The sequence below is a fragment of the Myxine glutinosa genome, chromosome 5 (genome assembly GCF_964187855.1).
Source record: "Myxine glutinosa chromosome 5, kmMyxGlut1.1, whole genome shotgun sequence".
NCBI classification, from domain to species: domain Eukaryota; kingdom Metazoa; phylum Chordata; class Myxini; order Myxiniformes; family Myxinidae; genus Myxine; species Myxine glutinosa.
In genome coordinates, this window is record NC_136265.1 from 105,253,132 (window position 1) to 105,279,791 (window position 26,660).

The 26,660-nt window shown below is 49.1% G+C and overlaps 1 protein-coding gene across 1 annotated transcript in view; it reads right to left on the bottom strand.

Annotated features, from left to right (window-relative positions):
* LOC137427284 (serotransferrin-B) overlaps window positions 1-26,660 on the bottom strand; it is an 82,819-nt gene that overhangs the window by 14,215 nt on the left and 41,944 nt on the right. The gene's annotated exons all lie outside the window — the stretch shown is intronic.

Consider the following 26,660-nt stretch of genomic DNA (forward strand, 5'->3'; position numbering starts at 1 on the left):
AGCACTCCTCTCCTCTCCAATCCCTCACCTCTCCAATCCCTCACACTCCTCTCCTCTCCAATCGCTCCTCACTCGCCTCTCCAATCGCTCCTCACTCGCCTCTCCAATCGCTCCTCACTCGCCTCTCCAATCGCTCCTCACTCGCCTCTCCAATCGCTCCTCACTCGCCTCTCCAATCGCTCCTCACTCGCCTCTCCAATCACTCCTCACTCGCCTCTCCAATCGCTCCTCACTCGCCTCTCCAATCGCTCCTCACTCGCCTCTCCAATCTCTCCTCACTCGCCTCTCCAATCTCTCCTCACTCGCCTCTCCAATCGCTCCTCACTCGCCTCTCCAATCGCTCCTCACTCGCCTCTCCAATCGTCTTTCCCCGTCTCGTTTCTCTCATTTTTCTCCCGTCTCGTTCTTTTTCTTGCTCCAAATCGGCCCGTCTCGCCAGTCGGCCCATCGGAATCGGAAATCGGCCCGTCTTGCTTTCTTGCTTGCGCGTAAATAAATTGTGTTCATTACACCATTTCTGGATCTGATGACTTGCCAGTAACCATTTTGTAAAAATGAATGTGCAGCATCTAACTCAATATGTCGAAATGTCACACACTTCCATGCCCGTGGGATTCCCACGGGTGACCCCGCTAGTTTGCATTGACGTTCGTCGATGGACTCGTTCGCCCGTCTCATTCGTTTTCTTGCTGCATCCTGTTCAAGTCTGCGTTCTTCATCGATCGTCTCATTCATTTTGGAAATAGAAGTTTCCACGCAGCGCATGAATTGTTGCGATCCTCAAGAGGAAGTGTCTCGTAATCATCAAATGATAAATGGCAAGTAAATTATATTGTGGAAAATTAAAGATTTCAAATAAACCTATTTAAAGTGTATGCGCACATAACTAATAAAAAAACGAAGAAATATCTCTCGGTAATTTCCTGAAACATATTTTACTTCCGGCTAATAATGTTGAATGAAATAAAAACGAAGAAATATATGTCGGCATCATTGTTGACGTTTTTGTGACGACTGTCGTCAAACGAAAAAGTAATGTATCTTAACGGAAAAGCAAAAGCGAATTTTTAATATATATTGACACGTTGCCGTCGGTGTCATGTTGGGCGGTGTATGATACACCATGAAGCGATTTAAAAAAATATATCTCTGCATTTTCCCGCGTGTGTGGAATGTTCTCAATTATTGCTGACACCGAGTCTAAAACCATCGATAAAAATGAAATCATATGGTGAGTTAGATTCGAGATAAAGGCGTGAGAGAGACTCAATGGCCTTGAAGTTACAGGCGTTTGAGAATTCATTTCGTTCTATAAACGGCAACTTTCATTGGATTTTCTTCCCGTTTTTTTTCAACCGAGTCTAAAACTATGTTAGCGACTGTGAAAAATGAAATGATATATCGAATTTGATTTGAAATAAAACTGGGAGAGAGAGCAAGACACCACGGGCCTACAAAATAGGCCTCAAAGCTATGCGAGTTAATAAAATGGTGGATATTTGTTTATAATTATATGAAGCCACTCCCAGAATGGGTGGAGCTACTCTGCAAACCGAGTAAGCCACACCCCGGACAGACACCCAACAGACAGACAGACAGACAGACAGACAGAATCATCTACGGCTATTATAATATATATATATATATATATTGTTACAGACACGACTTTGATGTTAAGGTGGGCCGAGCGGAATGGCCGTCGTGTCCGCACAAATTACCCGATTGTACTCGAACGTCGACGAAGCCGCGCTACGCTGGCTCAATAGGAAAGAGAAGACACCCGGCTGGGTTATAATGACACAATACGACACCAGGGGTTCAGTTCTCAAGACCTCCGGAGGAGGTTATATTAAGGCGGAAGGTTAGATTACAACTACAAGAGGTACATCATAGGAAGACAGGCACTTAGACACAACCTTATATTATTCCCGACAGACCACAGAGAAACAGGACAAAAACTGACTCACACGGGGTTTGATGGCAAGGAAAGCGGGTATTCGATGGCCAGCACAAGGTGCACCTTGTGCTCAGGGACAGGATGGCGCGGCCCAAAAGATGCAGGAGGTCTCTCAGCGCTCGAGGTGGCGTCTTGTCGTCTCAAGCTGGGGGCGCATCTGTTTCAGCGCTCGCAGGTCCGTCTTTCTCCAGCTGGGGGCGAATCTGACGTCACATCCGGCGCGTGGCCGCGTATATCCGGCGGGGAGTGACACGCCCTCGGCTCGTTAGCTCCGCCTCGTGGAATCGGCACGTTGCTTCTCATTGGGTGCGTGCGGGGGGGGTTTACCAGGCTCCGCCCTTGACGAGGAGCTGACAAGGAGCCCCTTCGTGGTAACCCCGTGGAGCGCATGGTCTGGAGCTAATCGAGCCGGTGGGAGGACGCATCCTCCCCCGCTCCGCCGCCATCTCCTCTGTTGTTGTTGTAATTGTTGGGGAAGAAGATGGAAGGAGGTATGGGAAAGGTCCTAAACTCACTACTGATGCCATATAATCACATTCTGGTGCAACGAAGAGTCATAATTAATGGAGACGAGGCCTTAACTGACATAGAATAAGAATAACTAGGAAGATGTCCGAAAGTTGTCTACGTGTGGTGCGGTGGACCTGGGCACGACATTTAATGGGGGAATAAGGGGAAGGTCGGCTCTACTGATTGTTATTTACATGCAATGGGACTAGGGAATGGGGGATCGGGGAAAGTTGGGGAGTATTGGAGAAAATAGGGGAATATTTACAAGCGGATATGGAGGCCAAATTCCATATTCGCAACATTGCACCCTTCTCTACCCTCGGGGCGTCCCGACCCGATAAATTTTTACCTACTTTAGTGTGGCACGCAATGTAGTTCCCTCTACTATTAACTCTACCCTGAGTGCGACAGTTTTACAGATATTCACAAATGAGTAAATATGTCCCCCTGCGACGTTGCACCCTTCTCCTCACAGAAACACACCCACAGGATAACCGAATCCGGAAAGAATTCTCAAACTAAACATACAGCCGGTAGGGAGCATTATTTACAAGACTACGCTGCTATTTACACTACGATCCAGGACCTGTCTTTGGAGGAACACATGCAGATGTTATGCATAGAGAGAGCGCGCTTGCCAACATCGATACACCAACCCACGAGTGCTCTGTGGCCGACGGCCTTTAATAACGTGCAGAGCACCCTTCCCGAGCATCAACAGCACCACCCCACCACCAATCGGTGCAGTCACCATTGTTCATTGGTATAAAAATAAATTCGACAACCCCTAACACTGCAGGTGTCTCTTGCTCTTCGTGTGGCCTTCAGTGGTGTTAATTAACAGTGGTTCACCTTTATGGCATAGGTGCCACGTTGACCCATAGGTCCTTCCACGGGTGGTGCTTGGCCGCAAAAGAGCTGCGGTCCATTGTGGGTGGCCACAAACATTGCGGTCCATATGGTGTATCGATCCAGGCAGCCAACAGCGAAAGTGCAGGCCCACAACTGCGTAGCCAGCACCTCTCTCTCCTCTCTCTCTACCCCAAAGCCAGATCCTCGGAGGTGGGAGACAAAAGAAGAAACAAGTGAGTAAGGTGGTAAGGGCGCAAAAGTGCACGCAATATAAGGTAATGCACACTGGGGGCACATGGGAACCAGGTGAGACAGGTACGTTCCTATCGTACGCCCCCCCCCCCCCACCAGGTAACCTACATGGCCCCTCCCTTACCCCTTACTGTATCCACAAAACACAACACTACCCATAAACATCTACTTTACAAATCAACAAACATCCCTACTGTCTTCCCCGTTCCTCCCATAAACCAAATTCGTCTTCTCTCCCTCCTAACCAATCAAATTTGCCATTTTCAACTCTCATCAAAATTTGCCATCTCCAACTCAACATCATAATTTGCCATTACCAATTCATCATCAGTCCCTCCTAGGGAGGGAGAGATGGAATCACCCCAATGTCTCATCCACGTCGTGATGCGTCTCACAAATCCACACAGCGATTCATCTCCTGCAACAAAACAAAGAAAACACAGGTGTGGAGTCATCATCATCACCACAGGTAAGTGGCTGCGTATGGTGCGACAGGTTCATCAATCCTAACTATCTCCTAAATGACTTTAACAACTTTACACCACCCGGGGTCTTCCTCCGGCCAAACCATTGGCCCTCTTACACTATGGGTTCTAAAAACCAATTCCCATTGGCCAAACTGTGGTGCTCTTCAATTTGGGGTCTCACTCCCCCCGATTCATCTCCCGGTGCCCTCGCACAATTTCTGGGCTGCGGCGTGTACCTCTCCCAGTGGGTCTACCCACCTGCACACCTCCACCACTGCAGTTGCCTCCGAGCTTACCTGCTCCTTACCCTAACCTAACTACCTGGGGAAGGCCCTCTGGCTCTCTCCCCACTCCGTGCCCTCTCTGGCACTGGGCTGCCCGATCCACACCCGGGATCCTCAGGCACCCACTCACAACTACCGGCTCCCAGAGCCCACCTGCGGCCTCACCTGGCCGACATCCTCACAGTGGTGGAGTGCCCAACCAACTACACACACTAACAGGCTACACGCCCAGCCATTTCCACAACACTAATGCACCCATTCACAACACCATTCTGCAACCGCACCACAAATGCCAATATCCAACCACAATTTACCTGCACCCTCTACCTAACACTTACACTACCCGCCCCGGGTACTCGTGAAAGGGGTCCACTCTTCCCCCATCCACACCTTCGCACCATGCACACCATTCCGTACCACTCACTCCAACTCTCTCCACACACCTGTACCTGCACACCTGTGCTCTCACACCTGGTGCCACCTGCACCCTTCTCTCCCCAAGCGCATTCGCGCTGATCCACACACTCACTACTCATACACTGCTCCACACACCTGTCCAGTTGCACACCTGTGCAATCACACTTGTTCAATCCTCACACACACAGCATCATCTCAGCTAACTACTCCCTTCTGAAACTTGCGCTTCCCAGTCGTCCCTTTAAACTATTGCGCTCCCTCGTCATTATCATCCATACTAATCTACCTGCGTCCCCACTACAGGTATCAGTCACTAACTAAACTTAACGTTACCTACTGTCATCTTCTAGGGCCCTATCAATATAACCTAACCCACCCGGGCTAGTTTTCACTGCCATACACCCCATAAACTATTGCTCCTTTGCCCCCCCTTGTGAGGGATGGTGGATTTGCCATCCCACCACATCGGGGGTCTCTCACTACCAATTTTGCACATCAAATTTCAACAAATCAAAAATTTGCCAATCACTACCCATCATCTGCCAATCACTACTGCCAATCCCTTGCCAATCCCTTGCCAATCATCAAATTTTGTTTTTCTCTAATTTTGGGTCCAAAACACTAACCTCATCACCCAGTCTACTCACTACTACCTCTCGGTGCGCCAATCCCTGTCCAAAGCCCGGCTTCGTAAAGCCAAGCAATGGATGCTGGTTGTTTTGTGCCAGCGGGTGGATGCGTCCGGCATTCGGGGCAGGGACGGGGGCTTACCCGGGCCGAGATCCCACGCATCACCTCGGCGTGGAGCCATCCAATGTCCCGATCTCGACCTGCCGGCACGTCTCAACAAAACGTGGTCGCCATAACGACCCTTCCTATCGGGCTGCCAGCTCCGCCTAGTGGAGCACGGACGCGGCCGTTCAAAGCGAGGCCCAGCACGCACCGAGGGCCCGCTTCGGCTAAAAGTCGACCTGACCTTTAACCCGTGTAACGTCGATGCTTCACCTGCATGCTTACACCCCGCAGCCCGTTCCTTGCTCACACATCCAGCTGTGCCCATGCTCCTCGTACCCTTCCTTACACACCCAGGTACACCCATTCCACTCACAGCCTTGGTCACACACCTGACCACCGAACACTTTGGCACACATTCGTTGCTCGCACACCTCACCAATACACCGCTTCGCACCCCCTCCTCGGTCACCTCCTCTGTGACAATCACAGGTGTGCCCTCATTCGCACACCCAACCACGTGCCTCACCACCAACTCCAGCGTGCATTCCCACTCACGCTCTACCATTCCAGGTGCGCATCCTTCCATCCCAGGTGTACATCCTCGCTCACCTGTCACAACTAACTCACGCTCCATGTCACTCTCACTACTTTCACCTCCATTCCTGACAACGCACTCACCCTTACTCTTGACAGCACACTCTTTCCCCATGCACCTGTCCGTCACACACCTTTCTCGCGCACACTCTCCCGTTACACCCTCTGTAACACTCACCACAGGTGGACACTCTTCCTTACTTCTGACAGCGCACTCTTTCCTCATGCACCTGTCCGTCACACACCTTTCTCGCGCACACTCTCCCGTTACACCCTCTGTAACACTCACCACAGGTGGACACTCTTCCTTACTTCTGACAGCGCACTCTTTCCTCATGCACCTGTCCGTCACACACCTTTCTCGCGCACACTCTCCCGTCACACCCTCTGTAACACTCACCACCCCGCGCTTCCACGTGCTCCCTCGCACACGCGCTACGACCGACTCACTCTCGCCAGCACCCTCACTCCTTGGCACGCACTTTTTCCTCACACACCCCAGAGTCGGACTTTCTCGCACACCTCCTTTTTCGCACACCAGCCCTGTCGCACACTTCACCAACGGCCTTTCACGAACACCCGGATCCAAACCAATCCCCAAGCTTCTTAAATCCCCTGGCGCATCATACGCACGACCATATTGGTCACCACTTACACCGGGTCCTCTTTCTCTTCGCTTCTCCTCCATCACCTGCGAATCCCTCATCCGGTTAATGAGCACATCATCACGATCCGAACACAGACTCTGGACCAATTCTTTTACCTCCTCTTTTATCTCTTTCTTATCCTCTCTCCGTCGCTTTTTAATTTCGCTCACCCCTTCTTCCACTTCTTCTAATTTTTGCTTCATCTCCTTCATCTCTTCGTGCGCCCCTTTAAGTTCTTCCTCTAACTCCACTTTATTTTTTTCTATGTGCTCCCGCACCTCCCGCTCTTTAACCTCCATTACCTCTACCACCTTGTCCATTTTCCTCGTCAGGTCCTCATGTACCGTCTGACACTCTTTTTTAATTACCCCTACGTCCTTTTTCATCTCCTTCTGTGTCGATTTTAAACCCTCTATTACCGCTGTGTTCTTCTTTACCTGGTCCCCCAACTCCTTTTGTCCCACTGTCAGTTGTTCTACTCCCAGCGTCAACTCCTCTATACCACCTTGCAATTTTACAGTCCCCTTTCTCACCTCTTTCTCCATGCGCTCCTTACAGTGCCTCACCTCCTCGCGCACTCCTCCGACCTCCTCACTCACTCCTCTTCTGATCTCCTCTCCCATCACTTGCATCTCCTGCCCAGATGCCACCCTCATCTGCTCCATTTCCTCCCTGTGAGCATCCAGTTTGGTTTCTACCCCCATTCTGACCCCCTCTATCTGCTGCCCCATTTGGTTAACTTCCCTTTCCGCTTGGTCCCTCATGTCCCTCAATTTGCCTTCCATGGTGTTTTCTAACCCCTCTAACCCTTTTTGCATCCCTTCCATTTGATTCTCTTGAGCGGCCATTCTGTTTTCTACCCCCGTTAACCCATGTTTCACTCCCTCTATCTGATTCTCTTGAGCGGCCATTCTGTTTTCTACCCCCATTAACCCATTTCTCACCTCTTTTATCCCGTTGTCTAACCCCTCAAAATTATTGTCTAACCTCCCAAATTTCTTGTCTAACTCCTCAAAATTATTGTCTAACCTCCCAAATTTCTTGTCTAACTCCTCAAAATTATTGTCTAACCTCCCAAATTTCTTGTCTAACTCCTCAAAATTATTGTCTAACCCCTCACTGGTACCCCTCGCTTCGTCCCTCATTACCCCCATTTGGTTTCCCATCCCTTTGAAATTATCGTCTGTTTTTACCATAAAGGCCATCATCTGTTTCATAAACAGGTTCCAATTCATTGGCATCTCGGGTTCGGCTACCGCGACCACGGCCGCGGCTAAATTTGGTGCCGCTACACCCACGTGCGCGACCACGCTATTTTGCGACCCTGCCGCCCTCACTGCTTCGCTCTCCTCGCGTCCCTCAATTTGGTCCTGGACCGACCCTGCTTCACTCTCCCCTACCGGACCCCAGCCGTCTTGATCCGCCATAGCGCGACTTGCAAAATTCGAGTTTCGTAAAACAAATCCAAATTTTTTTTTTATTTTTTTTTTCGTTATAATTTCGTCGAGCGCAGTACGCGCTCCGAATCGATTTTCCCTCCCAAAATTTGGGCCTAACTAATTTAGTCCCGGGTCCGAATCCCACTCCTGACACCAATTGTTACAGACACGACTTTGATGTTAAGGTGGGCCGAGCGGAATGGCCGTCGTGTCCGCACAAATTACCCGATTGTACTCGAACGTCGACGAAGCCGCGCTACGCTGGCTCAATAGGAAAGAGAAGACACCCGGCTGGGTTATAATGACACAATACGACACCAGGGGTTCAGTTCTCAAGACCTCCGGAGGAGGTTATATTAAGGCGGAAGGTTAGATTACAACTACAAGAGGTACATCATAGGAAGACAGGCACTTAGACACAACCTTATATTATTCCCGACAGACCACAGAGAAACAGGACAAAAACTGACTCACACGGGGTTTGATGGCAAGGAAAGCGGGTATTCGATGGCCAGCACAAGGTGCACCTTGTGCTCAGGGACAGGATGGCGCGGCCCAAAAGATGCAGGAGGTCTCTCAGCGCTCGAGGTGGCGTCTTGTCGTCTCAAGCTGGGGGCGCATCTGTTTCAGCGCTCGCAGGTCCGTCTTTCTCCAGCTGGGGGCGAATCTGACGTCACATCCGGCGCGTGGCCGCGTATATCCGGCGGGGAGTGACACGCCCTCGGCTCGTTAGCTCCGCCTCGTGGAATCGGCACGTTGCTTCTCATTGGGTGCGTGCGGGGGGGGTTTACCAGGCTCCGCCCTTGACGAGGAGCTGACAAGGAGCCCCTTCGTGGTAACCCCGTGGAGCGCATGGTCTGGAGCTAATCGAGCCGGTGGGAGGACGCATCCTCCCCCGCTCCGCCGCCATCTCCTCTGTTGTTGTTGTAATTGTTGGGGAAGAAGATGGAAGGAGGTATGGGAAAGGTCCTAAACTCACTACTGATGCCATATAATCACATTCTGGTGCAACGAAGAGTCATAATTAATGGAGACGAGGCCTTAACTGACATAGAATAAGAATAACTAGGAAGATGTCCGAAAGTTGTCTACGTGTGGTGCGGTGGACCTGGGCACGACATTTAATGGGGGAATAAGGGGAAGGTCGGCTCTACTGATTGTTATTTACATGCAATGGGACTAGGGAATGGGGGATCGGGGAAAGTTGGGGAGTATTGGAGAAAATAGGGGAATATTTACAAGCGGATATGGAGGCCAAATTCCATATTCGCAACATTATATATATATATATATATATATATATATATATATATATATAGATAGATATATATTGTTATGGATCTCAGAGACGGCACTCCCCTTAGCAAGGGGGGGTTAAACTCCTTGGCCTGTTAAGCTGGCCGTCTCTCGTCCTGGTACTTGTAACGCTCTTTCGCGGGGTGGAATTGATCAGGGTTATTGGTCAAGGTGTTCTCCCAAATACCTTTACCAATCCCTCCGCAAAACAGGGAGACAAGTACCGCTCAAACCACGGACAAGATGGTATTTGCCGAGCGGTTTAGCAATCCGCGGTTCGAGCCGTTAGCAATTGACTAAACCCGATTCCGAGCGTTGGCCAAATCGTGCCACAGGTATTCAATTGGAGACAGGCCGAAAGCGATCGGGGGAAAGAAGAAACCAAAGGTAAGAAATAACAGACATTTATTAATTATTTACAAAACCAAAGAAGAGGAGGCGAAAGTAATATCCAGAAGAAGAAGAAGACACAGGGCAAACCTTAAAACAATCTTATATTATACCCCAGACAACAAACAGGACAGACAAACAGACTTACACGACAAGGGAATAGCAGGCAGGAATCACTGGAAGAAGGAGAAGGGTCCATGCAGGTGACAGGGTAGGAAGGTCTAGGCCGGTGCGCAGCGTCGAGGTTGGTGTCAGTCCACACTCCGGCTCGAGGCGAATTCGTTTCACGCGGTAGGGGCTTTCTGAAGCAGCTCCGCGCAGCTTCGTCCCTCACAGCCAGACCCCACCAAGCGCCGTCTCCAACCCAAGTCGATTCTCGTTTATCTCCTTCTCACTCGACTTGCAACCGCACCTTCTCACCCGACTCCGGATCACGTCTCTCCCTGCCTTCCTCCCACTGTTGGATCACGTCTCTCTGCCTTCTTCTCTCTGCCTTCCTCCCACGCATCTCTCTCTTGTTCATTCCTCGTTCTTCTCCCAACCGTGCCTTCTCACCGACTCTGGATCACGTCTCTCTCTGCCTTCTTCCCACTGTTGGATCATGTCTCTCTGCCTTCCTCTCACGCGTCTCACTCAAGCAGTCCCTCACAGCCGCTTTTTATTGCCCGTGTTGGAATCAATGCGCGCTTCATGGAGCCACGCCCGTGCTGGTCTTTCGTCAGCCCTGGTTGGCTGGTGGGGGATCGCTCGCCCCGCCTCGGGTGGTGCGTCGGCGTGCCACGCCCATGATCTGGCGGCTCCGCCCCCCTTATATCCTCGGCTTGACCGCATGGCTAATGGCGGCTTGGGGCAATCCAACGAATCAAGGCAAAGAGCAGCGAACGCTGCCCGACTGTTACTTTGCGGAGACGATTGGGGGAATTGAAAGGGACCTATCTTATTTGATTAATGCAACGCAGATTCAACTATTGGGAACAGGTCCTTAACTGAAACACATAATAATGAAATAACTACGAAGAGGTCCTATGGTTCGCTACGTGTTGTTCATGGACGAACTAGGGTGCGATCTTTACCAAGCCAATTGATGGGGGTATTTACAGGGGAACACTTATAATAAATATACCAATTTATTATAACTTTACCAAGCTTTACCAAGCCAATTGATGGGGGTATTTACAGTAAATGCATTCGCATTTACTAAAATTTACTGGTGAAGGTACTAAAAACAGTAACTATATATATATATATATATATATATATATATATATATATATATATATATATATATATATATATATATATATATATATATATTGTTGCGGTTCTCTACGCCGCCCTTAATCCCCTTATCAAGGGGGTATTAATCCCCTTGTCTTTCTGGGCTTGGCGGAACCGAGACTTGAGACGTCCCTCTCGGACACACGTGGAGTAGGGTTTCGGGACTACTTCTCGCTCGTACCTAATTCCCCGCGCTGCCCTGGGAGCGAGGAAACAAGCCTTGCACGAACCACGTGTGATGTGAGTACGCCGAGCAGATTGCGTACACATGGTCCGCACAGTCTTAATTAGTGGAACCTGATTGGAGCGATTTTATTCGTGCCACACTTAGTCAAATGAGGAAACCACAGGAACGGTCGAATCACGAAGAAAGGAAGAACAAAAGGGTTTAATTATTCCCACACGTATATACAAGTTCAAGGACGAAGAGACACAGAGCAACCTTGAGCAGTCTTAACTTATCCCTTGGACAACGGGCCCGTCTCACACTCACAAAGGGAATTGCAGATGGGCAGGTGTTCCCCAACGCGTCAAGAGATGGTCCCCGTTCGGCTCTCCACGGCCCCGGCACGTCCCGTGAAGATGGTGGCAGGCGAAGGCAGGGACTCGTAGCGCGTCTCTCGAACAAAGCAGATGTTGGGGGGTAACGGCAAAGGGCAGACTTAGCGCGGCTAGCGGTTACTCAGCCGTTCTCACTGGCGCGTCTCAAAATGCACGGTATTCGGTTCAAGCGTGTCTGGCTGCACCCGCGTACCTGTACTGCTCTCGTGCAAGTGCGTGAAGTTCATCAACTGCGGCGAGTTCTCCTTTGCACTCGGCTTTCCCGTGCTAGTCCGTTATCTTTCTCTCTCGCAGCAAGTCCTCTGCTTCAGTCCTTTGTTTGCCGCAAGTCCTCTCGAGGGCTTTTGCGCAGCGGTTTTATAGCTACGCCCCCTGAACCTTCTGGAACTCACTCGAACCTTCTCACCACGCCCTCTGACACCACGCCGCCGTCACCACCTCCGAGCTCTGATTGGCGGCTCGTGCTTATAGTCAGCGCTTCCTCCGCTCCACCCTCGACTCCACCCCGACCTTCCTAGGCCTGCCTCGTGTTAACTCGCCCAATGATCAACCAACGTTTAGCAAAATGGATCGAGCCTACGGATGTAGAATGATCGGTATAAGTAGGGCCTATTCTCCTGGCTCCTACTCAACGCAGAACTAACAAAGGAAAAGGACTAAGCTTACAAATACTAAGACATAACTATACTATCGCGAGGCTACATGTTGCTTGTGTGACTAACTATGGGGGGCAAACTTTAACCTTTATTAGGCTCACTCGACAGACTCAAAACTGCAACACTGCCCCCCTCCCTCGTCAGACTCATGCCCGAGTCGAACCTACAAAAACTGGAACGACCGGTTTTGAGAAAGAGTTGGAACTAACTTTTAATTCCGTGTGACACTTAGATGTGTTTCCCCATAACATTTACTCGAAGCCGTGTATGCGACAGTTTTACAACACTAAATATGTCCCACCTACTGCGTTGAGTAGCTAACTGACAGATTCACGCCCACAATTAACCGAATTGCGGAATTATTTTCAAACTAAACATAAAGCCGGTGGGCAGCATTTTTATATACAATCACAAAACCTATCCTTATTCACAGTTCTATGACCCAGGACCTGTCCTTTTTCGGAAAGAAGATTGGAGGGGAAAGAAAAGCACAGCAAAGCACAAAACACATTTCAAAAGTCATCACATTTCACATTTCTGCTGTTGTCTGGCATCTTCTTCTTGCTTCCTGCATCTTCTGTGTGCATAAAACTTACAGTTCTTCTTTCCGAGCACACCAATAATAAAAATGTACAAAACACGTGTTCGTTTTATTTGCCAGCAGGGCCAACCCTATGTGGTCCAACTGCGTGACATTGATGCCACTCAAAACAAGTGGTCCGAAGATGCAAGGTGAGTTTGCAGCAAAGTGCTGCACAGCAAAGTGTAAGGCCTCAAAACCTGTGGTCCATAATGTGTAATGTGGTAATGTGCAGCAAAGTGTCTGTGGTAGCAAGTGCTGCACACATGCAGCAAAGTTATAACAAATGCAAGTAATACGGCAGCAAAGTGCCATGCAGTTCAGCTGCACAGGTGTAGCAAGTGCAGCATGGGTGCTGCACAGGTGCAGCAATATGCAGCTGCACAGTTCCACCTCCAAAATGGTCCTGGGGTGGGGGAGAGACAAAGCACGACCGGCAAAGCGGAAAGGGCACAGAGGTACACAGCAGTACAAGGTAATGCAGCGCAGGGGCGCGGAAGAGCGAGCAGAGCAAGCCATCCCCCTAACCGTCTGTGCCCCCCCACGTCAGCCTACACTACCCCTGCCCTTCCCTGTATTTACAAATGCGTCACTACGTCCTGTCTCCCATATCCCCCTCTAAGCCAAATTAGTCTCCCAATCCCTCCCTGGAAGGAAGGAATGGAACAAAGACATTGTCTCATTACGTCGAGATGCGTCTTACACTCAAATCGTTCACTTGGTGCTGGTGCGGAGCTTTGTCATCCTCGGTGAATGGATGTGGATGGCGCGAAGGGAATCCTCTTCCTAACTACTCTAATAACATTAACTCACTTGCACTACCCGGGGTCGTACCTGCCAATTGGCCTCTTTAAACTATGTGGTTCTAAAAACCGAATTCCCCATTGACCACTCTGCGGTGCCCTACGAATTTGGGTCTCACTCCCCAATTTTTCACACTGTGCCCTTGTACAATTTCGTGGCTGGGTCGTGTGGCTCCACTAGCAGGTCTACCTACCTGCGCACCTCCGCCACTGAAGTCGCCACCCTAGCTTACCTGCTCCTGCGACTACCTAACTGGGGAAGGCCCTCCCTGGCTCTTACCCCCTGATGCCCTCTCTTGCATTGGGCTACCCGGGTCCTTCTCTTGGATCCGCGGGCCCCATTGAACAACTACTCACAACCCTAACTGGCTCCCAGAGCTTACCTGCGGCCTCACCTGGCCGACAAACTACCAGTGGCGGAGTGCTCCAATAACCATACGCACCAACAACGCCACACGCCCAGCCATTCACTGACTCATGCACCCAACCAAAGCACTACTTGCCACTTCCCGCAGCACAGGTGTCAATATCCAAACAATTTACCGAAGCCCTCTACCTGGCTTTAAACTACCCACCCCGGGTATTCGTGAATGGGTCCATCTCCCCCCATTCACTCATTCGCACCATGCATTCCACACCTTTTATTCCACACCAAGCATTCGACACCTTTTACTTTCACACACCATTTATGTCGCACACCTTTCATCTCGCACACCTTTTGTGCCCACACACCTTTTTCCACGCACACCTTTTGTGCTCTCACACCACTTCTCTCGCACACCTGTTGTGCTCACACACTACTTCCCATACACTTCAACCACAACTCCATTTGTTCTCCATACACAATTCCTGGTTATTCTCAACCAATTCCTCATTTGCTCAATACACAAATCCTCACACACGGTTATTCTCAACCAATTCCTCATTTGCTCAATACACAAATCCTCACCCACACGGTTATTCTCAACCAATTCCTCATTTGCTCAATACACAAATCCTCACACACACCGTTATTCTCAACCAATTCCTCATTTGGTTGATCCTCACACACAAATGCTCACACACACGGTTATTCTCAACCAATTCCTCATTTGCTCAATACACAAATCCTCACACACACCGTTATTCTCAACCAATTCCTCATTTGCTCAATACACACATACAGCATCATCTAGCTGACTACTTCCCCTAAAACTCGTGCTTCCCCGTCTTCCCATTAAACTAAGCACACCCTCGTCATTATCAACCACCTAAGCTACCTACGTCCCCTCCATGGTACAAATGTCACTACTTAAATCTTGTCTTCTAAAGTCAGCTAAATCCCTAACAATTAACCTAGCTTGCCCTCGGCTAGCTTCGGTGCCCCAAGGAGGTAACCATTGCTGGCCCCTCCATGTGCATGTCACTGCCATCCCCCTAATCGAATGCTAATGAGCCCCGATGTGTGAGGAATGGTGCAACTACCATTCCCCCACGCTGGGTACCATTCCCCAATACTACTGCTATCCGTCCACTACACTTGAGCCTCTCTGTGTGGAAATACATTTTCACAGCTCGGCTTCGCAAAGCCGAGCGATCCATGCGGGTGGTTTGTCTACTGTTGGTTGGGTCCGTCCGGCATTTTCGATCCAGGGGAGGAGGCGTGGTTGGGCCAAGGTTCAGGGCACCATCTCTGCGTGAGGCCTTGCGGTCCCACGCACGATGGCCCAACCGCCCACGGTCAGAGCACCGCAGCCGCCAGGGGGTGCGGCTCCGAACTCTCCTACCCCCCCTTGAACCTTGCCGATCGCCTTTCCCGCCAAGGCACGGCACCAACCATACAAGGCGGGCCCGGCGCGAACCGTGCACGCCGGTCCTTGTGAGACCACCATGGCAACGATCCCCACCGATCCCACACAACTCACCGAGGGCTCACGTCGGCTATACGTCGCGCTAAACGCTACCCCGGTCTGCGTCGATGCTCGAGCCGCGTTCTCACCACTCGCGACCCATTCCACACTCGCACACCTAGGTGTCCCTGCGCCTCCCATACACCATACATTCCGTTACTGCACTCTCCTGTGCACACTCTTCTCTTGCACACTCAGGTGCACACCACCCAGGCGCACTCACGCCCTCTGGTGTGCATTCTCTCTCACTCTCCTCGGCCATCGCACACTCTGTAACACACTCTCCTGTTACACACTCTTCCCCGATGCACTCCGTCATACACTCGCGCTCCGGTGCACACTTTTCTCGCACACGCGCACCAGTCGCCCTCATACACCGAACCATGGACCTTCCACGACCACCCGGGTTTCGTCTCGATCCCAAGTGCGCCAAAACCCTTTTCCCACCAAACACACTCCCACTCACCTTAGGGACCTTCTTCTCCGGCAGCAGCACCTGCAAACTTTTATTGGGGTTAGCAAGCACGTCATCATGGTGCAAATGCAGACTTTGTGCAAATCCCATTTCTTCCCTCTGTGCTATACTTTCTGACTCTGCCGTCTCTTCGGCCCCAATCATTTCTTCTTCAATTTGAATTATTTCTTTTTCTAGCTCGACGACCGCCGGCGCACATAAAATTTTCTTTTCCAATTCGGCGGCGGTCGGCTCTTTTACACCCCGAGTCGCGATTTCTATACCCTCGGTCAAACTAGCCACGCTCTGCTCTACCTTGCTCTCCAAGCGCTCCTCGTTACCCCGTTGCGTCCCAGTGCGACCTCCTCGCTCAACCTGCGCCCAATGTCCTTCCCCGATTTTTCCATATCACACCTGGATTCCTCCTTCAATTTGTCCATTCGATCACCAAACCCGTCCACGAGCACTAACAGGTGAGTCATGAATGATTGCATGTACCCTGGTATCGCGGGCTCGGCTTCCGCCACCACGTGCGAGGCGCCGCCATTTTCTTCCGCTACTGCCGGCCCCTCATCAATGTCCTCCTCTTCTCCCAATTCTTCCCGTGGGTCCTGGGTCATTAATTCTTCCTCATCTACCTCATCTTCTACCCCCACCGGCATTCGACCGCTTTGGCTAGCCATGGCGCGAATTTAAAATTTTGATTTTAAAACTAAATTTCGTCCACTCACAATTTCAAGTGCGTGAAGCGCACTCCGGGTCCAATCCCACACTCCTGACACCAATTGTTGTGGTTCTCTACGCCGCCCTTAATCCCCTTATCAAGGGGGGATTAATCCCCTTGTCTTTCTGGGCTTGGCGGAACCGAGACTTGAGACGTCCCTCTCGGACACACGCGGAGTAGGGTTTCGGGACTACTTCTCGCTCGTACCTAATTCCCCGCGCTGCCCTAGGAGCGAGGAAACAAGCCTCGCACGAACCACGTGTGATGTGAGTACGCCAAGCGGATTGCGTACACGTGGTCCGCGCAGTCTTAATTAATGGAACCCGATTGGAGCGATCTTATTCGTGCCACGCTTCGTCAAATGAGGAAACCACAGGAACAGTCGAATCAGGAAGAAAGGAAGAACAAAAGGGTTTAATTATTCCCACAACTATATACAAGTTCAAGGACGAAGAGACACAGAGCAACCTTAAGCAGTCTTAACTTATCCCTTGGACAACGGGCCCGTCTCACACTCACACAGGGAATTGCAGATGGGCAGGTGTTCCCCAACGCGTCGAGAGATGGCCCCCGTCCAGCTCTCCACGGCCCCGGCACGTCCCGCGAAGATGGTGGCAGGCGAAGGCAGGGACTCGCAGCGCATCTCTCGAACAAAGCAGATGTTGGGGGGTAAGGCCAAAGGGTGGACTTAGCGCGGCTAGCGGTTACTCAGCCGTTCTCACTCGCGCATCTCAAAATGTGCGGCATTCGGTTTAAGCGCGTCTGGCTGCGCCCGCGTATCTGTACCGCTCTTGTGCAAGTGCGTGAAGTTCATCAAGTTCATCAACTGTGGTGAGTTCTCCTTTGCTCTTGGCTTTCCCGCGCTAGTCCGTTATCTTTCTCTCTCGCAGCAAGTCCTCTGCTTCAGTCCTTCGTTTTCCGCAAATCCTCTCGAGGGCTTTCGTGCAGCGGTTTTATAGCGACACCCCCTGAACCTTCTGGAACTCACTCGAACCTTCTCACCACGCCCTCTGACGCCACGCCGCCGTCACCACCTCCGAGCTCTGATTGGCGGCTCGTGCTTACCGTCCGCGCTTCCGCCGCTCCAGCCTCGACTCCGCCCCGACCTTCCTCGGCCTGCCTCTGGTTAACTCGCCCAATGATCAACCAACGTTTAGCAAAATGGATCGAGCCTACAGATGTAGAATGATCGGTAGAAGTAGGGCCTATTCTCCTGGCTCCTACTCAACGCAGAACTAACAAAGGAAAAGGACTAAGCTTACAAATACAAAGACATAACTATACTATCGCGAGGCTACATGTTGCTTGTGTGACTAACTATGGGGGGCAAACTTTAACCTTTATTAGGCTCACTTGACAGACTCAAAACCGCAACAATATATATATAAATATATATATATATACATACATATATATACATACATATATATACTCAATTCATGGACAGTACTGTGTTAAACTTCTGTACGTTTTCCAGAAGTATCTCTTTATTTTGCACATTAGCCAAAAATTTTTTATAACAAAAACAAAAGTTAAATTACGACTGGGATTACGGACAGGAAAATTACAGTTCAGTACTTCGTGTAACCTCCACGAGCATTCAGGAGAGCACGTACATGTTGAGACATGCTGTTCACGAGATTTGCCAAGGTTTGGACAGGAATCGCTTGCCATGCAGTGACAATAGCCTGCTGCAATTCACGCACAGAGGTCGGCTGCTGGTCCAAGTGGTCGATTTGATGCGTTAATTCTGCCCACAAGTTCTCTATCGGATTCATATCCGGGGACATGGCAGGCCACTCCATATGCTCTACACCACGGTCAGCAAGAAAGTGTTGGATCATGCGAGCATGATGAGGCCGTGCATTGTCATCTTGGAAGACAAAGTTTCTTCAAAAGGCTGCACGAGCAAATGGAAGCAATGTTTCTTCCAGAATGGCCCTGTGCTTGAACTGGTTCAGGTTTCCATTCAGAACAACCAGGTCAGTTTTGCCCCCTGCATGAAAAGCAGCCCAAACGGTCACCCCACCACCTCCAGCTTGGACACTTGGCACTATACAATCTTTGTTGTAGGCTTCATGCACTTGTCTGCACACTCGGACGCGACCATCTTGATGATAGACCAGAAATCTAGACTCGTCACTGAAGATCACGTGATTCCAGTGTCCTGGCTGCCATTGACGGTGCTCTCTGGCCCACTGCAATCGACGCTGGCGGTGTTGTCTGGTCAGGCGTGGCTTTCTCAGGGGATGCCTGGCACGATAGCCTGCTTGAACCAGTCGTTGGTTGACTAGCCTTCTGGATACAGGCACATTTGTCAGTTGCTTCCACTCAGCCCTAAGCCGATTAGCTGACTTGGTACGGCCATTGTGGACTAACCGGTGCAGCTGGCGATCATCCCTCCTTGTGGTTCTGTGGGGACGTCCTGGCCTCGGTATTGGAGTAGGGATACCCCTCTGAGCATTTCGTTTCAGGATCTTTGACACCTGACCTTGAGTGATGCCATACTGTCGAGCAATAGCACGCTGTTTCATGCCGTAATTTCGTAAAGCCACCACTCCATGACAAACAGCATTGTCGAGTTGACGGACCATCTCCAGAGGAAGCGGCAATAACCTTTGGAGACGTGCAGCAGTTGTTTTCCACTAATACAGAACGCAACAACCCTTGTATACCCGACTGTGAAGCCAATCATCAAATGCACCTGTCCGTACATTTTGCCACGCCACCTGTGAGATAATCCTGTTGTTGACTTCTTGCTGCGACAGACAATCAGTGACATGGTTCTTTTAACAAATAAATCACCAACGTGTAAAATCAACTCACTAGATTGATGTACTGAGTTAAGAAAGTAAACCCAAGTCAAGAAAAAAAAAAATATTCCATATTAAATGCCAAGTCTGTATGTATATATATATATATATATATATATATATATATATATATATATATATATATATATATATATATATATATATATAAATAATATTGTTACGGTCCGCGGATTAGATGTTATTTTTACCGAGCGGTGGTGTAACCGCTGCCGAACAGTTTTTCCCCGACTAAAACCCGATTCAACCCAAACGTTGGCCGTATCGCGCCACCGCTATTCAATCGGGAAAAGACTAAGACGACAAATGCAAAGAGGAAAAGGAATAAGACGCGAAAAGGGTTGAAAATACTACTAAATTTATTTACTATTTGCAGGCTCAAAATAACCAAGGAGAAGGAAAGATAATAAAATAATATACAGAAGCTTTTAGAGACACAGGGAAAATACTAGCTTATCTAACAGGCTTACTTACTACCCAGGACAGAACAAACAAAGACACTGACTCACGCGGGGAATTGCAGAGTGGATTGCTGGAAGGAGGTGTGTGGCTGGAGGGGGGAGGACGGCACGGAGCTGGCTGGAGCTTGATCCCGCACGGGACGTCGGGCTGGACCTCGATGGCCGCTGATGCCACCGAGCCTGTCGTGTGCGCGGAGTCACGGTCGGAGCTGCTTGTCTCAGTAAAAACGCATCTGCTCTGGCGACCCAGCTCTTTCTTTGGACTCAGTAAAAGCGCAACTCTCTGACGACCCAGCTCTTTCTTTGGACTCAGTAAAAGCGCAACTCTCTGACGACCCAGCTCTTGTCTCCTCCCTCCTTGTCTCAACTGCTTGGGGAACGCCCTGCCGGCGGGTTATATAGGCCCCGCCCCTCAACCTTTTGCGAACCTCCCCCAAACGCTCTTCCTCCGCCCTCTCAAACCAAACCCCTCGTGCTCAGTTGGTTGTTCGGGGCTGGCTCACTCCTCCCCTCTATGACGAGGTGGAGACACGCCTTTCTTCCCCAACCCTGCCTCGTGGCCAATGGTGGTTGAAGAAAACCGCCCAAAATGCAGTTGGCCATCGAAATGAAATGAAAGGGGACCTATTCTTATTTCACTCGGTGCAATGGAGTATTTCAATTAATGGGAGACACAGCCTTACCCTAAGACACATAATAAGATATAAGCTATCGAACAGGTGTATTCTATGATTGGCTGACGTGTATGCTTTATGGACTAATTACCGAGACGCCCTTTTTACCTTTATACAACTCTGGAGGCAAGAGGGGCCATATCCAACCAATGGTACATAGCAGTTTACCACAATCCAATACACACAATCAAAAAAAATGCCATCCTCATATCCGCAACACTATATATATATATATATATATATATATATATATATATATATATATATATATATATATATATATATATATATATATATATACAGTGGAACCTTGACTTACGAGTGCACCAACTTACGAGTTTTCCGAGATACGAGCCGTCGCTCGGGCGGTTTATTGCTTTGAGATGCGAGCCGAGATCTGAGTTACGAGCTTACACCACCCGCTACCAAGTAGGTTCCGGTCACGTGGTTATCTTGCCGTGCAAGTATCTCTGCCGTATATCGCTGCTGCTTTGTTTTCACATTTTGGTTATTTTGAGTTTACGCCACCCGCCACCAGGTGGGTTCCGGTCACGTGGTTATCTTGCCGTGCAAGTACAGTATCTCTGCCGTATATCGCTGCTGCTTTGTTTTTGCATTTTGGTTATTTTGGAAAATTTCTTCGTTTTAACCATGGGTCCTAAGAAAGTGAGTGCCAAGGGCAGTGCTGAGAAGAAGAAGAGGATGATGTGCTTGGCTATAAAACACGCAATCGTCGAACAACATGAGCGAGGTGTGCGTGTTGTCGACTTGGCGAGGCAGTACGATCGTAGTACTTCTACGATATGTACGATTTTGAAGCAGAAGGAGTCAATAAAGGCTATAACGCCAGCCAAGGGCGTTAAGATTATTTCAAAGCTCCGGACCTCTATCCATGAAGAGATGGAGAAGTTGTTGTTTGTGTGGTTGACGGAGAAGCAGCTCGCAGGAGATACCGTGACCGAGAGCATCATCTGTGAGAAGGCACGAGACATTTACGGGGATTTGGTGCAGCAGACGGCGGGAACATCAACGGACGAGGCATCGGAAGAGTCATTCAAAGCCAGTCGGGGATGGTTTGATAATTTTAAGAAGAGGACCGGCATTCACTCCGTCGTCAGGCATGGTGAAGCAGCAAGCTCGGATGTGAAGGCAGCTGAAGATTTTATTATAACTTTTGCCAAACTGATAGAAGCTGAAGGATACATCCCCCAGCAAATCTTCAACTGTGACGAGACAGGGCTCTTCTGGAAAAAGATGCCGAGGAGGACGTATATAACGGCAGAGGAGAAGAGCATGCCAGGTCACAAACCCATGAAGGATAGGTTAACCCTTGCACTGTGCGCGAATGCGAGTGGTGACTGCAAGATTAAGCCGCTACTCATATATCACTCTGAAAACCCCAGAGCCTTTAAGTCTCATAGGATACTTAAAGAAAAACTACAGGTTATGTGGAGAGCAAACGCAAAGGCGTGGGTCACCAGGCAGTTCTTTGTGGAGTGGGTAAACCTGGTCATTGGTCCTGCCATCAAGAAGTACCTTTTGGAAAATAACCTACCCCTGCAAGCCCTTCTCGTCCTTGACAATGCTCCCGCACACCCACCAAACCTCGAAGACGACACCCTTGAAGAATTTAAGTTCATTAAGGTCCTCTACCTTCCAGCCAACACCACCCCTATCCTGCAGCCCATGGACCAGCAGGTGATTTCAAATTTCAAAAAGCTCTTCACCAAGCACCTGTTCCGGCGCTGCTTTGAGGTTACGGAGAGCACAAACCTCACCCTTCGAGAGTTCTGGAAGGATCACTACAATATCGTGACCTGCCTCAGAATTATCGACATGGCCTGGCAGGGTGTTACAAGGAGCACCTTAAACTCTGCATGGAAGAAGCTGTGGCCTGAGGTTGTGTCCGAAAGGGACTTTGAAGGATTCGAACCTGAAGTGTTAGTGGTGGAGGAGATTGTGTCCCTCGGAAAGTCCATGGGCCTGCAAGTGAATGAAGAAGACGTTAACGACCTCGTCGAGAAGCACAACGAGGAACTGACAACGGAGGAATTAAAGAAGCTACAGCAGCAGCAGAAGACGGAGGTTTTGCAGGAAATTAACGCGGAGGAGCCAGAGGCGGAGGTGGTTATCGCTACAAGTGAGATTAAGGAAATGTTGGGAATGTGGGAGAAAATTTCAGAGTTTATTGAAAAGAAACACCCTGAAAAAGTTGCAACAGGTCGTGCGTTGGCGCTGTGTAACGACACTTGCCTCACTCATTTTCGAAACATTTTGAAAGAGAGGAAGAAACAAACCTCGTTGGACAGGTTTTTCTTGAAACGCCCTGCAAGTGAAAGCGAGGAAAGTGTGGCGAAAAAGGCAAAAGTTATCTCCTCTACCTCCGCCAGCATCTTCGTCTGATCTTCAAGGTAAATACACTTAATAAAACCAGTTTATTTCTTTACATTCTCTTTTATTATGTACAGTATATACGAGGTCGTGCTTGTTTATACATTATTTGTTATTTATAAAGTACATTTTTCTTATTTAAAAACACGTAACAAAAAAAATTGGTGTGGTTTTTTGGGGGCTGGAACGGATTAATAGCATTTCAATGCATTTTAATGGGGAAATTTGATTTGAGAAACGAGCAAATTGAGTTACGAGCTCGGTCACAGAACGAATTAAACTCGTAAGTCAAGGTTCCACTGTATATATATATATATATATATATATATATATATATATATATATATATATATATGTATGTATATATATATATATATATATATATATATATATATATATATATATATATATATATATATATATATATATATATACTGTATATATATACACATACATACATACATTGTTACGGGGTCCTCCCCTATCCCCTGGTTTCGGTAAACCTCCGAACCCCGAGCGGATCCCCGGCAAGAAAAATATGTTATCCTTTGTTGAAATTAATCAATCATGAAACTCTCAATGAAACCATCAAATGAAACAATCAAATCAATAATGAAACCACACCAAGGGTTATGAACAAATATTAAATTAAAAGCACACCAAAAATCACCCTACAACAATGGGGGCAATCACCCCTGCAATCCAATCTTAAGATGGTACCCCAGCTCAGACTCACAGCACCCCCAGGGACTGAAGCAGAGCCCTTCTCAATGTCTCTAGCACACAACGGTGCTCCCGGTGTAGAGGCGATGGTGATGAGGCGGGAACGGAGATGTAGGTAAGGCGGGGACCGTCACGTGGTCCCAGCCAACCCCAATTGGTGGTGGAAAGAGGAATCCCCAAAGACGCTATCCAAACGTGCACCTATACCGTGCAGTCGCGAACCGCACCGTATTCTTCAAAGGCCGCTGTCGTGCACCCACATCCTCGGCAAACCACCGGAGGGCTGGACCAGCGGACGCGACTAATCAAGGGTCCGCGAACGACGCGTGAGGTCCCCGAAATGGTGGTATCTTCTTCCTCGGGTCGCAGCCGCTAGGCGAAGATTCTCCGGAATCTCCCACCTGTACCTGGCTTCACAGGCTTTTCCATGACACCAGTGGTATCAACGATCGCACGAGATTCCTTTCCAGGACTCAAAGTTCCCTCTCCATGGACGCTCGACCAAGCTCGGTGCGGAGCTGTTCCCCAAACGCCTCCTTTTTTCTCCGCCTTACGCGCTCTACTTCCTCGCTCCCTTTTGCCTTCCGGGTCACCATCCGATTTCCGGCCACATTTTACCAGGAGTGCTTTTAAACCTTTTAACCACAATAACCCTTACTGAGAACCAACAATAAGAATAATACCAACAATAATTAGGGCCGAATCCGTAACATCATTTATACATATATATCCAACAGGTGTGTGGCCAAGGGCACCAGCATAAACACCACCATCTTGTCATGAAGAACATTAAATTTTAAAGTATAACCTCCAGGTACGAAAGATGACTTGGTATAATATTTACTTGGACCACTCCACAACCATTCATCACTTCATTTTTTGTCATCTGTGACCCCTAGTGCTGTCATTTGTACGAAAATTCAGCCCCGGCTCCAGGCGGTTGTTTTGACTTGGGGACATGGGTCTTGTGCCTGTTTGTCTCCAACATGTGAAGAACACACTGCATCAGGCTTGAACTTTTCTGCTTGGAAATCAGAAAACATTTCCGCTTTACACAAAAAATGTGCAAAAACAGATCCTTGCAACAACAGACCAATCACCCTTCTCCCAATAATCAGCAAAGTCATGGAATCCATCATTGCTTCTGATATCAAATCCTTCCTTTCCTCCAATGGCTTGATCTCGCATCATCAATTTGGATTCAGACCAGGTCACTCCACTCTGGACATATTGCTTCTGCTGTCTCAACAATGGATGGAGGTCCTCAACGCCAAACAGGAAATCAGAGCTGTCTCCCTTGACATATCACGTGCCTTCGATACGGTCTGGCACCCCACTCTGCTCACCAAACTCTCCTCTTGTGGTATCCATGGAAAAATCCACACATGGCTTGCTGACTTCCTCTCCTGTTGGAGTCAACGTGTGGCCCTGAATGGATTTCTCTCATCTTCCCTTCTTGTTCAGGCTGGAGTTCTCCAAGGCAGTGTTCTGGGCCCTGTGCTTTTTCTGGTCTTCATCAATGATCTCTCCGACTCTTTGGAAAATCCTCTCTTTATCTTTGCTGACGACTCCACTCTCTGCCGCTCCATTCCTCATCCCTCAGATCGGCAGTCTGCAGCCTCCTCACTCTCTGCAAGACCTGGACAAAATCACAAACTGGTCAAACAAATGGAACATGTCTTTCAATCCTGACAAATCTCACATTCTCACTTTGTCTCTCCGAAAAGACCGATTGGAAAACCCTCCCATCTGCTTTCTCAACAATCCTCTCCAAGAAGTTCTGTCGCTCAAGCTTTTGGGTCTCACTATCTGCCATGATCCTTCCTGGGAAAACCACATTTCCAAGCTGGCCACCAAAGCCAGTCGCCGACTGGGCATCCTCCGTCGTGCGAAGTCCTCCTTGGCACACCTGAGCTCCTCACCTCATACAAGGCTTTCATCCACAGCTCAATGGAATGCTGTTCCCCCCTCTGGGCCGGTGCTCCTGCCTCACACCTAGCTCGGCTTCACGCTAATGAAACAAAAGCTTTCAGAATCGTTTGAATTTCCCGCGATGAAGCTAACTCCGAGGGCTTTCACTCACTCACCACAGGCAGGTTGGTGGTCTTTCTGTCTTCTACCCACTCCTCTCCGGCCTAGCTCCACCAGCTCTTTCTGTGCTCTGCCCCCATATATTCCTGCAGGTCGCACAACATCTGCCAACAACCCTCTTATGGTTAAAATGCCAAAATCTAGGCTCTCTGCTCACCTTCACTCTTTCATTCCTCTTTTCTCCCGCCTCTGGAACAAACTCCCCCACTCCCTTCAATCCCACTCCTCCCTCCAGGTCTTTAAAACAGCTGTTCACCACCATCTCTTATCTTTCCCCATCCAAAACCTTGATCTTTTCTACCCCTGTTAAAACACCCCAAATCCACCTCTTTCAATCTCCAACTTCTTCCTGAAATTTCTCGTAGTATTCATTTGCTTTATACTGTGTAACAATAACTCCATAAGGAAACCCTATCAGGCTTGAACTGACAATAACTCCATCAGGAAACCCTATCAGGCTTGAACTGACAATAACTCCATCAGGAAACCCTATTAGGCTTGAACTGACAATAACTCCATCAGGAAACCCTATTAGGCTTGAACTGACAATAACTCCATATGGAAACCCTATTAGGCTTGAACTGACAATAACTCCATGAGGAAACCCTATCAGGCTTGAACTGACAATAACTCCATGAGGAAACCCTATCAGGCTTGAACTGAAAATAACTCCATATGGAAACCCTATCAGGCTTGAACTGACA